This window comes from Pectinophora gossypiella, chromosome 23 (genome assembly GCF_024362695.1).
Source record: "Pectinophora gossypiella chromosome 23, ilPecGoss1.1, whole genome shotgun sequence".
NCBI classification, from domain to species: domain Eukaryota; kingdom Metazoa; phylum Arthropoda; class Insecta; order Lepidoptera; family Gelechiidae; genus Pectinophora; species Pectinophora gossypiella.
Window position 1 is genome coordinate 6,818,766 of NC_065426.1, and position 16,101 is coordinate 6,834,866.

Below are 16,101 nucleotides of genomic sequence, written 5' to 3' on the forward strand. Positions count from 1 at the left end.
CACCCACGCACGCACGCACGCATGCACACACGTACACACAGCCCATGAGTTGAACTAATAACGTATAACATGCTATATTGACCTCATTGAGTTGCACACAGTGAATTAGTCCATAGACGTCATTATGTTTCAGCTATTGACAAAAAATAAGTTGAGTAATAAGATGGAATAGTAATAAAAACAATTTTCAAATTTTGACGTGAATTAAATTAAGGCGATAATATTTCAATATTTAAGTAGAGGAAGTTCCTAATTACTCTTAGGGGGCTATCACACGACATCGCCCACTGTAACGAATTTTGAGGGGGATGATTTTTGTGTTTTTTCATTATTTTCAGTTCCATACTATTGCAACGAAAAATTCCACACGATATCAAGTCAGAATCATGGTCTGAATCATCCCTTTATTCGTTACAATGTCACTAACACTGTATAATCGATAAGTAAGTCACGACTTGGGGATCGATAGGCCGGTCGCCCGATGGTGCTCGTCAGTTAGAAATCTACGGATTACATTATACAAATCAATGCAACCTACTAACCTCTTCACCGCCAACCGCGTCGGTGCGTAGTGTATGGACCCCGATACGGACTCCGCCGGCGTGGTCGACGACTTCTCTCAATCAGCGCTTATCGCTGTCGACCCACTAGGGTCGATTAATTCTTTCAAATATTCTACCTCTCAGACGACGCCCTGAGCCGAGATTCGCGCCCAACTGGGCACCCTCAGGCCTGTAGTCTTAAACGTTGTAACGGGTGAGAGCCTTCAGCGCTCCCCATTTGTCCGGCCAAGTAGTTAATGCCATCGGCAAATCTACAATAAGTCACGTCAAAAAAAAAAAGGTGCGTAGTGTAGTGTGTAAACTGCTTTACATCGTAATTGAGGTACCTATAAGCCCAAATTATTATGTTTACTTCTTAGTTCACTCAAAAGTTTGACATGAAAGAGCATCCAAAATGACTTATCCTAGCTTAGGCATCAGTGAGTTTGAAGCTTGATGTTAATTTTCTGGCACTTATTAATGCTTGGCGTAATCCCATTTACGCTATTTAAACAAACTTTCGTGTTGTGAATGTGTAAAGGGTTTCAATACTGTAAATTTTCATTAGTAAATATTTGTATACCTTCAAATGAGCTTCTAGAGTGTCAACCAGACTAGGGCCTTATCGCTTTATTTATATGTATAGTCATGAGCAATATCATGTACCCACTTTAGAACCCTGTCGCACTATCATATTTGACATTTAATGTGACTTACGGTTCAATTTGTCAAAAAAGTTAATGCGACATGGTTTCAAAGTGTATACATGTTAGTACTCGTGACCGTACACAATAAAACGGACGCAAGGAAAATAGAAAAGAAAACGCACACAGGTACGTACAGTCATGAGCAATATTATCATGTACCCACTTTAGAACCCTGTTGCACTATCATATTTGTCATTTAATGAGACTTACGGTTTAATTTGTCATAAAAGTTAATGTGACATGGTTTCAAAGTGTATACATATTAGTACTCGTGACTGTACAGGTAAGCTTATCTCTCAACAAAGACATTTCTTCCAGACCTATGTGATGGGAGAGATATTCATCATATAACACCTGTTAACAACGGCCTCCTTGGCTGTCTTAAGTTTTTTTTTAAATACTTCTCAATTTCAGTACGTTTCATAGTTTTTTTTTAAATGTCTGCCAGTTTTGTTTAATTTAAAAATCAGCTCGTAATGTTTTTGCTTTCGATAATCATTTCATGTGTATGCACTCTCAACAATACCACTGCACTATACTTATCTATATGCCACATGGAACGGGATAAATCTTGTGATTTGATTTGGTGCTCAGATTTGAATCCTCCAAAAGCTGACATCCAACAAACATTCTCATTTAGCTATCGATTGTCTACATTACGGTTTACTATTGTTTAACAAAAAACGTATGACAAAAAATCATTTTACCAACAATGTTTGGTAAACTAATCGTTTGACAAACTCTCATTTTGCAAATATATTACTTTAAATACAATCATTTGACATAAATAACATTTGGTTTCGCAAATGTTTTATTTAAGAGATAATTTAACTGTTAAAATATTAATTTAAAAAAATTCACATGACTTCGTTTGCCAAATTGGTGATTGTACAAAAAGTTACTATTGAGCATTACTACATTTTTATTAAAATATCTTCTTGCCTATTGCATTGTAATAAAAATATTTTTTATCTGAGACCAACCCGAAAGTGGGTTACCTGGTGGGGTAACTGTCTGGCAAGGAGTTAATGTATGTGCTATACACCTCTTCCTATAGGATATAGAGGCGTGATGCTGTACTTGTTATTTTTGTCTCAAATATTTTAGGATATAAAATGGTTGAAAATTTATAAAAATATAAAAACACATAATAACGGGTTCTTACCGCGTTTGAAGCAGGGATATGAGACTCCTGATATTTCGACGCTGTTAAAAGTGCCATGATCACGGGATGACTGAACCCCCCTTCCCTCCCTGCCTGTCCCTGCTTTAAACGCGTTAAGAACCCGTATTTATGTGTTTTAATTATGACGCAATAACCGCGTAAACTTAAAACAATGTGTAAAATATAAAAATCAAAATCATGCAGCATCATTGTGACTGCGCATTTATGAAACAAAACACTAACTACTATGTAGTCATTTTGCTTTGAAATCGTTTTACGATGAAGCCAATATAACATCTAGGTAATTATGATATCTAGTTGCTTTGCAATATAGTCTTTAACAGACACAATGTAAAGTCTATTGTGTCTGGTATCTCGGCAGATGAGAGGTTATTGTAGGTAGTTAAATTGCTACCTTAAAATTTTGTCACAAACCCATACCTTCCACTATCTTCGATTTATTCTTCTTTAGCCCTGAAGTTTTGCCCCCCATTGCAAAAAATCCTAGTTTGACTCATATCATAATCAAAAGTCATAATAACGGGTTGTTACCGCGTTTAAAGCAGGATATAAGACTCACCCATTGACCCACATCATTATTGAAATTGTGCATCGTCCCAACTCACGAGTTCTTTCAAGTTATCAATCAATCAATCAATAATACTTTATAATAATAAACAAAATAATCAACAAAATAATTAAAAAGATACTACGCGAGTTTAAACTTAAAAGTAGCCAAAATATTTAACTTTATAATTTTTACTTTTTATGACATAGTTTTTGAAGTCTGTTTAATTACTTAGTTACTTGGTGATTGTACAAACTGGTAAGTTTGGCCAAAGCAAATATTAAGCTTTGGCGTATAAAAAAAATATGGCCCGGAAAAGAAATATAAAATAGGACGAAGCGGGAATATTGTGATTAAAATTATATCTTAGGACGAAGCAACGGCATCTGTGGTCCAGTGGTTAGAGCGTTGGGGTCACGATCCGGAAGTCCCGGGATCAAATCCCAGTGGGGACATATTACAAAAATCACTCTGTGATCCCTAGTTTGGTTAGGACATAACAGGCTGATCCACCTGATTGTCCGAAAGGAAGATGATCCGTGCTTCAGAAGGCACGTTAAGTCGTCGGTCCCGGCTACTACCCGGCTATGTCAGGGGCCTTCGGCGGCGTAATAATAACCCTGACACAAGGGCTGTTGGGGTTGGTAATCCACCTCACAACCCACACGATAGAAGAAGAAGGGCGAAGAAAGGATTTTGTTTAAAAAAGAAAAGAAAATTTTTGAATGTGGAACAAAGTTTTGTCACTTAGTTAAGTGGGACAAACAAAGAATAAATCTCTTAGGCTAACAATAGTTACTGACGTAGGTTCGGGTATCGAAATGGGATGGGTCGACAGAATGACGCGGACAAATCGCAGCTCCGTTGATTAATCACTTGGTACATCGTAACGACATCCAACCAGACGATTTATATCGCTACGATGTTCTACTAATAGATCGGGAAGTTCTCGCTCTATTGGCACGTGGTAAATATGGACCATACTTATGTACCGTGAGTGTGTTACTGTTGGCAACCCCAACATTTTTTTTTTATTATTTTAATTAAATCCTTAATCTAAATACATGTTTTGAATGATGCCGTTAAGCCACAGAGGTTTGTCTTGACACCTTTTTTTGACGTGACTTATTGTAGATTTGCCGTAGACGGCATTAACTACTTGGCCGGACAAATGGGGAGCGCTGAAGGCTCTCACCCGGTACACTTTAAGCATCGTTATGCATTATTTTAAGTAAGAATATGGTCGTGCACTGGTCTCCATTCTTGATAGGTAAACTGTTAAGGGTAAAATTTGAATTAAATTCAGTGATTTTTTCGGCGTTCTGGATGTTTCAATCTTCAGACGATCATCCTATTACAGCCAAGTCGGTATATGGTACAGGACTATCCAAACTGAGCCATTGAATACACCCTGGATCAATAATTGTTTAAAAAGAAGTGAAGTGAACTTAAAAGAAAGCACGCGGAATGTCTGTCTCACTCGCATTGACGCGGTAAGCATGAGATTTTTTCACAATTTGCATGGTTGAGACGACCAATCATTAGTTAACAACACCTTATTATAAATTGTTTTTTTTTTTAATTTTATGAGAGTTGAAAAAAAGCAGTTGTATCCGTTCTATTCTATTTATTTATTGACACAAAGTTCCTTTTTAAATGTCGTGTAAAATACTCTTCCATAGTATAAATGTTTTGGAACTAAAAGGTTAGTAAAAAATCGCATAGTCTGCGCGTCTCAGACACGCAATATTACACCGGTACTTTTATTTAACGCGATGGGTGTCGCACGACCGCACGACCCGAATCTGTCATGCAATTTAATAGTCATCATTCATTTTGCGCCCCAGAAGTAGGAGTGAAAAGTTGACAGCGCGACTTCCACACGTTTCGGCTCGGAGATATCTATTACCCTGTTATCTGGGGGCACGGTAGTGCCCCCGCCAAGACGAGCAAAAGGAAGCGCAAGAGCAGGGTACTGCTTAACTTTTCTTGAAACGTTTCGTCGATTTTTTTGAACCCTCATAACTCGGGTTTGGATTCTTCTTTTTCATTTAATCCTTTTATCCCTGTTGGGATGTAGTTCTTGAACAACAGATTTCCACTCCTCGCGATCTTTTGCAGCCTCTGTAGCTTTCTCCCATGATAAACCGAGAGTTTGGATTATACCAGAAAAAAGAAATGTCAGGGTGTCTTGTCAGCTCAGTGAATCTATTAAACATGAGTTTCAAATGAATAGGTATTATACTTTAGGCTTTATAAAGCGCCATATTTTGCCTAACGTGTAGAGTTTGTGAGCTTACGGTTTGTATAGTTAGGGTGTGTTTTTAAAGAGATTGGTTGTCTATTTGTTAAACGGGGTCAATGCCACCCTGCCCGGCTATACAGGTTGTGAGAAGCTGCAGTAGTTTTAGGCGGATGAGACGTTCGTTATGTAAAAATTTACGATTCAAAGTGTAACTATGTTACCTACTGAATAAAGATATTTTTGAATTTGAATTTGAATTTGCCAAAAAATAATGGACGGATTGAGTCCTTTGTAACATGATGAATTTGATTTATACGACCGATGCGATCGGCTGATCACCTATTACTTTACTGGTCGTTTCGTATGGAGAACTGACAAAGGAACACTCAACAGAGCTGTCGTCTACATGTGAACTTCTAGATTGTATCCTCATTGATACGTGGCTGCAAGTTGTCTTCTAACTTCTTGAGGCTCAGCGATTAAGGATGGATGATGAGTGGGTTTATTAGACAAAGGACTCATTCGCAAACGGAGCTGCATTAGTATTTGGGCTCTTTCCTAAAATGCCCTATTCGTAAAATACCTAATTCGTGAAATACCCTAATCCCAAAATTACATACATTATTTGAGGATATTAGTATAACCCATATTTCAAATGTATAAGGAGCTTTAAGATCAAGTCATTTTGCGAATAGGTCTTTACAAGAATTAGCCATTTTGAGAATAAGTCATCGTACAAATAGGTCATTTTTTAGGGGTAAAGCGTTTTGCGAATTAGTCCTTTCTTCTAAACCGATGAGTGTATGGACGCGTGTTAGCCTTGTTAACAAATAGGGAAATAAACAAGACTGACAGCGTATTTGCTTAACGTTTTACATTCTTTATCGCGGTAGTTGCCTTTAGCATACTCAATCCCTATAAAGATCTACACGCGCTCACATTACTTACCGACTCAAGTGGCGCGATAAAAGTGACGCGACAAAATGTAGCCCGATAAATCGCTTCGTGCGAGACGTTGCTGATTGATTCCAGAGTTTGTTTTGCCTTTCGAAAACAGAGTTCGCTCAAGTGTCGTAAAGAATTTCCGAAGAAAATTGAAATTTTACACAGCCCTCTAGCAGGGAATAAGACAAAGAAATAATTCACCGCAAACAGAAGCCGCTGAGAAATATCCGAGATTATTATACTTCAATGTCGACGGTGTATTGGAAAGTATTTCATCGGGAAAGCCAGTGGGGTTTTTATTGCTTTTTTATAAAGCTTCATAATGAAATTTGCTTTTATTTAGACTTGTGTACTTTTTATAAGTCGGTTTCATGTCAAGTAACAGTAGATACACGAAATTTTAAACATTAAAAGGATCTGATCAATCTGAATCCATAAAATAACTTCAATAATTATTTTCCTCAACCGCGAGGGACTCACGATCCGGAGGCCCCGGGTTCGAATGCCGGTGGGGACATATCACAAAAATCATTTTGTGATCCCTAGTTTGGTTTTGGGGACATTACAGGCTGATCACCTGATTGTCCGAAAGTAAGATGATTCGTGCTTAAAAAGCTTAGAAAGACACGTTAAGCCGGTTGGTCCCGGGTACAGAAGCGATTGCCTGTCTGACCTTTCCAACCCGCGAAGGAAAAACCAGCCCAATACAGGTTAGGTCACATTCCTCCGAAAATGCATTTCTCGTGAATGTGGGTTTCCTCACCATGTCTTTTTTCACCGCTGAGCGCGCACGAACACACTACAAACACACACACACACACACACACACACACACATACATACACACACACACACACACACACACACACACACACACACACACACACACACACACACACACACACACACACACACACACACACACACACAAAACATAATATTATGATGCTCCACTGAGTGCTGATGGAACTTCGAAACACATTCATTAGCGAAACATAATAAAACATGTCAGACATTGCACAGTTCGTGGAATTAATTTCAGTTACAAAGGTACACTTTAAAGTTAATAATCATTATATTAACGGCCTCTGTAGTCCAGTGGTTGAGCGTTGGGCTCCCGATTCGGAGCCCCGGGTTCGAACCCCGGTGGGGATATATCACAAAAATCACTTTGTGATCCCTAGTTTGGTTAGGACATTACATGCTGATCACCTGATTGTCCAAAAATAAGATGATTCGTGCTTCGAAAGGCACGTTAAGCCGCCGATCCCGGTTACTACTTACTGATGTACGTTAGTAGTCGTAACATGAGCCATATCAGGGGCCTTTGGCGGCTCAATCGTAACCGTGACACCAGGGTGGAGGGAGTTGGTAATCCACCTCACAACCCACACGATAGAAGAAGAAGATGGTTGTTACGCTCGTCCCGGCTTGACGAGAGCTGCAGTTTCAAGTTCCGTTCGAGTCGGAAATTTTTTCGATTTGAATTTCCTCTTTGTGAGATAAGTGTTTGGTTAGGAAAATATAGCGTGGGAGGTCTCTAATTAGATACTTCGTGGAAAATGTTCAACGTAGGGTGACTAGCAAAAACAGAACAATAAAGCTGTTCACACACGCGTAGTGTTGGGTTGTTAACCGAGGAGCGGTAGTTCTTTTTTAATAAGAGATTTGAGTGAGAGAGATCTGAGAGTCCACTAAGTTTTACTTTGTGATCATCATCATCAATTGAAGAGTGAGTGAAATTGAGTTTTCCATTCCAGTCTATTAAAGGCCAATCCCTTGACTTCCCTATAAGACACGACGTTAACCTTTTCTTTAATCTGTTCCATGTTAGCTCTTCTTGGTCTTCCCCTTCCTCTCTTTCCTTCTATGATGTTTTTAATAAATTCGTCGTGTCTTATTAGGTGATAGATAGATATAGATAGATAGATTGTTTATTTGCATGAACACAGTACAATGGTCTTAATAAGTAATATGTATGTCCATTGTGTATTCAGCCTGCCAGCCTGTCCTTAAGTGTCCTATTATCTTGCCTCTTCTGTACTCAATAATTCTCAGTATTTGTCTCTTTTCCCTTACTTTGTGATATATCATGCAAAATCCTACATGATGGAACATCGTTATGTTCATAAACAGCCTAATAATATGTCCCAGTGCTGGGCTGACACCTTAGTTTTCAGTCGTCCTAGTTTTCAATCGTATGGGGTTTGGTTTCGAGTACACTCCACGCTGCTCCACTGCGGATTGGCGGAAGTCATTTTGTAATCACTGGAAGCAATGGCTTCGGAAGGCACGTTACCTTCCGAAGGCACGTTAAGCCGTTGGTCCCAGCTGCAGTAGCAGTCGTTAATAACCACCAATCCACACTGGGCCCGTGTGGTGGTTTAAGGCCCGATCTCCCTATCCATCCATAAGGAAGGTCCGTGCCCCAGCAGTAGGGACGTTAATGGGCTGGTGATGATGGTGATAATCGGCTACGCGCTTAGTCTGGAAAGACACATTGAATCGCTTCATCTAAAACAGCAATACTGCAATTTGACATTTACATTTAAAAAAGTAAGCGCAATATGGCCTTTTCATACCGCTTTTTATCAATTCCATATATTTTATTCATTTTATTTCACTGTCGTTTTTCGTAATCGTTTACCACTTGGCTAAGGTCCCTGTTTACCTATTGAGCTAAACCTACATTTCAACATCCAATAGAACACAAATATTTACCGAATCAATAGACATTCTTACCACCGACTGAAGCTACGTACGGAAGTTGAATCGCAAAACTTTTTCAATCGAGCACCTGTGAGCTATTCAAATGTTTCTACGATTATCTGGTTGAAACGAGTTTGTTGAAATTGTTCAACAGTGTATGGTATTTTTCGGGTTGCTGTTGTAAATGGTATTTGTTTTTGATCAACCACACTTCTTTTGTTTTTAGGTGTCCGAACCTCGAAAAACGGGCCACTTTGTTGTCCGTCGGTCTGTTTGTCAAGACACTTTTTCTCGTGAACGGTAGCCAACTTCAAGAAATCTACGCTTTGCAAAAATACACCCAATTTTAGCCTTTTCATAAGTTTAGTAGAGGAATCAAACCAATAAGGTAGGTATTTCCCATGGACTTAGAATCATAAGATTTGCTAAAAACGAGGTACGAAAATCGTTAATTTGTGGTTCAATCACAAATAAAATGTTTCTTTGCGATTACAAACTTTGAAGTTAGTACCTTAACTACGTATAACTAATTATGTAAACTATATCGTGTCTTATACGGAAGTGAAGGAATTGGTCTTTGATAGACAAGAATGGAAAATGCTACACGAACAAGAGCATGGCTCTTAAATTAGTGATGACCTTAACTTGAATCGCGATCTATGTAGATATATGGGGATGATTTTCCACGGTAAAAATAAGCTTCGGAACTCTCGGTGCGCGAGCGAACTCGCACTATAAGACTTTTTAATATTTCCACGCTCTTGTCAGTGGTGCATTTTTATACTACCCTTAATGGAAAAATATGCTCATGGTTTTCATCTTACCTTTCCCTGTCGTGAGCAGAGTAATCAACTTTATCCCTTGCGGCATGGCAACCGGGACTAATAGCCGTATGACGTATATTCAAGTGGATAGCATTCGCTGTTTCGATCAGTAGACATGGGTTGAAACCGTCGATATAATTTGCACCTCGCGCGACGTCGTTGCCGTGCAGAGCCTGCAGAGCCACACTAGACTCCTCTCCTCTGCCTCTGAATAGTACTGACAGTTACAGCTGCCCTCTTCTCCAACATAATATTGAAGAGTATACAATCAATTTTAGGGTGGTCTCTACCTCCTAGTGGTCCACCCTGGCCAACGGCATCACCTGACTCCCCAGTCAGTGATGACGGCTGAATGATCCCCCCTGTAGAGTGGTAGGGCCCGTTAGGGACCGCCTGGCTTGCGACCACCCTATCATTAAATAAGTCCAGCGCCAAGTAGCTTGCTGCGTTCCGTCGCGTGTGTGAGAGTGCCAGTGGCTTTCTGGGTAAGCTCGTTCCACCGTCGATCTCTTCTTCTCCTCGTGGAAGAATGAAGTCAAGAGCAAACCCATATTAATTAGAAAAAAAAATCACTTCGTCAGTCTTTACTTTACACCAAAAGCGGTTTCCGTCGCCAAATTCATGAAAATGTTTGTGTTTTTTTTTAAACTATTTTGAGTTCCATACTATGGAGATGGAAAATTCCACTTTAAATTAACGCATGGCATGAGTTAAATCATCCCCTCAGTATACGGAGTGATATTACTAAGAGGCGAAAATTTAATAATATAAAATTCCATGCATAATACCTACAAGATTATTCACGCAAAATGTTATGATGGGTTACTTCCTCCACGAGTAAATAGGGAAGAGTTGAGATTTCCCAGCGGAGAAATCCTGTTGTATTAACTTTAGAAACAAAATAATAATTTAAAGAACTTCTATGCAAGACCAGGAGTGATTAAGAATCGTGGAACACGTTGAGATACCTCTATGCTTTTTTGTAATTGCCCAGTACGGCCTCTGTGGTCCAGTGTTTTAAGCGTTGGACTCACGATCCCGAGGTCCCAGGTTCAAATCCCGGTGGGGACATATCACAAAAATCACTTTGTGATCCCTAGTTTGGTTAGGACATTACAGGTTGATCACCTGATTGTCCGAAAGTAAGATGATCCGTGCTTCGGAAGGCACGTTAAGCTGTTGGTCCCGGTTACTACTTACTGATGTAAGTAAGTAGTTGTTACATGAGCCATGTCAGGGGCCTTTGGCGGCTCAATAGTAACCCTGACACCAGAGTTAATGGGGTTGGTAATCCACCTCACAACCCACAAGATAGAAGAAGATTGCCCTGTGAAAATTTTAAGTGATGTTATTGTCTTGTTTTTGTGTGTGGCGTCTTTTTATAATAAACAATTTCTTTTCTATTTTTTATTTAGGTAATATTATATATAGCGCTATATTAACAATATATGTATAGCATAAACAATATACTGTTACTAAAGCGCTATTTATTTTAGCGCTATTCGGACTCCAAAATTTTATACTTATTGATTACAAGGAACATACATACAAAGAAAACGGACAGTACAGGTAACATTATTTTTAAACGAAGATATTTCTTCCAGCTGACCTGACGAGAGAGATATTCAACGTTTATACTTCAGTAAAATAATATGATAAAGTGATTAGGTTTTTATCATCACGCCTTGTTAGGACGAGAGTAGTGAGTTCGAAGTTCGAACTTGCGGAAAGTTGTTTTATCTTTCATCAAGTTCTTTTCCGCGGGAAGATAAATAGAGTTTGTTGTTTACTTTGACGTTACCGTGATGATGATGGAATGGAGTATTTGTTTTATGGTGTTCAAATTGTTACATGAAAAATAATGGTAATTAAATTATATTCACCTATTTATCCCGTTTTTTACAGTATCCTAACCTTTAGATTTGACAGGTCCGGTTTTTACAGAAGCGAAGCCTGTCCGACCTTCCAACCCGCGAAGGGAAAAGCCCAATACAGGTTAGGTCACATACCTCCGGAACCAATTTCTTGGGAATGTGGGTATCCTCGTGATGGTTTCCTTCACCGCTGACCACATCATTCATTCATCATTCATGATCGAGACATGAATTCGAAAACAAATAATAATAATAAAACACTTTATTACACACAAATTTACAAAACATTTACAGGAGAAACTTTTCTTAGGCGGGCAAAGGCGGCCTTATCGCTAAGAGCTATCTCTTCCAGACAACCTTCGACAGAGGATATAGTAAGTACACTTTTGTAGACCCTATATAGAAATTATATATATAAATACAGAATATATTACATACAAACGCATACACACAAATTACAGAACAAATTAGACAATTCTATGTTTAAGCTCGTGCTGGGAATTGAACCTGCGATCTCACAGTAAGCGTCAAGTATTCTTGGAACTAGGCTACTACGGCACGGGTGAATGATGTGGACAAGTTTTGTACAGAGCAGTAAAATAAAATTGTCCGTGTTTTCAGCATTACTTTGACACAACTTACAACTCTATCTACCCCCTAACAAGAGATAACAAAAACCTAACTTCCACTTAATCAAACTGTGTAACAGGGCCACAAAAACTTCGGGGTCATATTTACTTTACCTTTCCCCCTGAATAATTCAGAATCGACCCCCGGGTTGGGACTTAAAGGATGTTAGTCCATTAGACCGATCAGATTGTATGGGAAATAGCAAAATTGGGTCTCGATGGGTACTCGCGCTATGAAAATTTGACGTTTTTAGGAACCAGTCGAGCGATTTTTATGAGATCTATCCCGCATTGCGACCATTTTTACCATGACAAACCGTTTATGGGAGATAGACTGTCAAGTAGACTATTGACGTTATGTCCTATGACGTCATCAATAAAAGCTGTCAAACGTCGTACTTATTGTTACTTAATTCGTAAATAAACATAACATAACAAATACTTTATTGCACAAACAGGAAAAAAAAAATACAAAACAAAAGAGAAATAGAAAAAAAAAAACAAAATAAAAAAATAAAATTCGATAATAAGTCGAAAAGTAAAATGTGATTAATTTTTGATGATCTCAGACTGACTTCCATTTCAATATTAGTATTTTATCACTCATCTTTGACTCAGTCAAATACCCTATTAGACTTGATTTAAATCTAGGATCTAAAACTCCACTAAAACCTCAGCTGTAAATTGTTCTTTCACCAATAGAACTCTTTTTATTAAAACTGAGCGACAGCTTACAGTATTTCAATTTATTCTGAAAATCCAAACTCAATTTACAGTATAACATTTCCAAACAGTTTTCATTCACCAATTTAGGCATAATTCTCGCGTTTTCTACGAATACCTATGCGGTTTCCCAATTACGAGTAGTTTAGTTTCGTAACAGATTTACCTAATCGGGAATCGAACCCGTCTCTGGATTGGATGGTGGCCAACGCGTCTAGCCGTTAAAGTATGCGTACTATAAATTAAATACGTTTTAACTCTTGCGACGAATAGATTGGTTAAACTTTGTTTCTGAGTATTAACTCAGACGCAAAATTCATGTTTTATATTGTTTCTTTTATACTATACTACTTTTAATTGTGTTTCTTTTATACTATACTACTTTTAATAGTATAAAAGAAACACAATAAAAAACATGAATTTTGCGTCAGAAAATTCATCATCTATGGCTAGAGTAATCGGGTCGTCGGGATCGTATATTACGTCCTTCGGACGCCGATACTTGTCAGTACCGTCCCTAAGCGGGCTTGACAGTACGAAAAACCATGGTTGGTGGTTTTCTTATCGCAAATGTTTAATTAAGATTTTTTGCTGCGCTGCAATGTAAACTAGCAAACGCGTCGTTCGATTTACATTGATGGTTTTTAATAATTTATCATTTTTATTTTAAACTTGGGTTCTGGTTCAGGAAATTGCACTTGATATCAACTCAGTATCGTTACTTCAATCATCCCCCAAAGCTTTTGTTACGATGTCACAGACCCTGTATTGTAAACATACTATGGAGTTCCGTTTGCTTCGATCCTGATACACTATTCTTGTTTCCTCGACATTCATCGATCGTTTCATACACTCACGCCGGTTCGGAGTAATCTTACTGAACCTATTCTAAGGACGTCTCCAATTTGGTCAATGTACGTCCTTCTAGGTCTTCCTCTACCAGCCCTACCAACAACCTAAAACAATAAAACAAAATCTGGCCACGAATAATAGAAGCCCATTTACAATAACTTTCTAAGCAAACAAGTAGATCAAACAAACTTTACCATCAGTAAAGAAAAACTTGAGGATCTCAATGCGAACGAAGGTAAGGTCCCATATCGAACAACATAAACAAGAATCACACTAACGTATCTGTTTATCTAATATCTTTGTTTTCTTTGTATGTTATCTACTTGATGTATGCTGTTAGCCATGCTTTTCTTGCAATTTTTATTTTATCCGCTTATTTTTTTTGGAAATATTTCCGGTATAACACCGTGTTTTTTTGTATTATATAATTTTGCGATGAAAAATTTCACTTGATATTAACTCAGAAAAATGCACTGAATCACTTCAGAATCAGAATCATTTATTCAACGTAATTATCATGGATAAACTTGTTGAAGGTCAATGTAACATTTTTGAATTTACGTCATTTCGCAAGGTGTTATGGCTGAGGAGAAGAAATGACAAGAAACTGCAACAGCAACACATCTTTTAAATCAATGAGGGTACATTGCAAGTTATTTAATAACTAGAGGAACACATTTAATACCAGACATGTTTATCATTTAGGTAATCATTAATATTATAATAAGCTATTATTACATAAAGTAAGCTTCACGAGAGCTTTAAGTTTATTCTCTGACAAATTTAAAATATTATCTGGTATTTTATTGTAAAAACGTATACATAACCCCAAAAAAGATGAATTTAATTTACTTAATCTAGAATTTTTGAACAACAATTTTATTTTTATTCCTTGTGTTGTAAGTATGCCTTTCACAGTTTCTCGGAAGGAGAGATATCTACATTTTTACGCACATACATAATGTTTTCATAAATATGTTTTACTTGCGACCGTCAGTATATTTATTTCTTTAAACAGCTCCCTTAAAGAGTCCCGACAACGCAGATTATAAATAGCGCGAACTGCCCTTTTTTAAATGATGAAAATAGTTTCTACATCAGCGGCTCGACCCCACAATAAAATACCGTAAGACATTATGCTGTGGAAGTATCTGAAGTAGACAAGTCTAGCAGTGGGTACATCTGTGAGTTGTCGGATTCTTCTGACGGCATATGCTGCTGAACTTAGCTTGCCCGCTAGTGATACAATATGTGGGCCCCATTGAAGTTTTGAATCTACAGTAATTCCTAAGAGAACGGTGTGTTCAACAAAATCTAAATTCTCGTCGTTAATTTTAATGTTATTATTTACTTTTCTTACGTTTGGTAGAACAAATTTAATACACTTCGTTTTCTTAGCATTTACAACTAGGTTATTTACTGTAAACCAGCTTAGAACCTGCGACACAGCGCTATTTGCTTCGTCAAGTTCCTCTAACTTTCTTCACTCACCTCAGTATTTGTTATGTTGTCACTTACACTCCTTACAAGTACGTACAAGTAGGCATACGAGTAGAAGTGCGTATGGGTGTTAGTGAAGCCGTAACAAACACTGAGGGAGGTAATACGCGGAATTTCTTGTCAGAAAATTCATGTAACTTTTAGTGTTTTTTGTTAATTAATTTAAGTTCCATACTTTTGCGTCGAAAATTCCACTTGATATCAACTTAGAATTATGGTACGAATCATCCCTCAGTCTTTGTTACGATGTCACTAACAATCTGTATAAGGACATATTTATTACTAGCTTTTGCCCGCGACTTCGTCCGCGTGGCGTGTTATATAAGAGAGAGATCTTTGTGTGTGTGGGAGTGCATATCAAATTTCAAGCATCTAACTTATGCAGTTTAGATTTTTTCATACAATTTTTTTCCTAATAACTCCCATTTTTCAAAATACAGCCAAAAATAAACTTTATTTTTACTAAGGTATGCATGCATGCAATCAATTGATTGAATTGATTTTTTTTTTAATTGATTGTTCATTGAGTTTTAATTTTAATACACACTTCCTCTCTTCCCTTCAACGTTGCTGTGCCCTACAGGGTCCATGTTTTAGTTCCTATGCCTATGTAACACCCCATTGTACTACATGGAATGCAATAAATAATTTAATTGAATTGAATTGAAAACATCTATCTTACGCGGTTTCGATTTTTTCATACAAATGTTTTTTTCCCGCTAACTCCCGTTTCCGTGGGAATTTTGCAATATCCTGTTGCAAATAAGCTTTAAGTTAACTAAGGTACCTGCATGCCAAATTTCAAGCGTCTAACTTAA

General features: G+C 37.8%; 1 long non-coding RNA gene across 1 annotated transcript in view; it reads right to left on the minus strand.

The window, feature by feature from the left end:
* LOC126377651 (uncharacterized) overlaps positions 1–2,478 on the minus strand; it is a 44,829-nt gene extending 42,351 nt beyond the window's left edge. Inside the window, exon 1 of the long non-coding RNA XR_007567953.1 lies at positions 2,415–2,478. This is a non-coding gene — a long non-coding RNA (uncharacterized LOC126377651). The remainder of the gene's footprint in view (positions 1–2,414) is intronic.
* Positions 2,479–16,101: the final 13,623 nt, after the last annotated feature.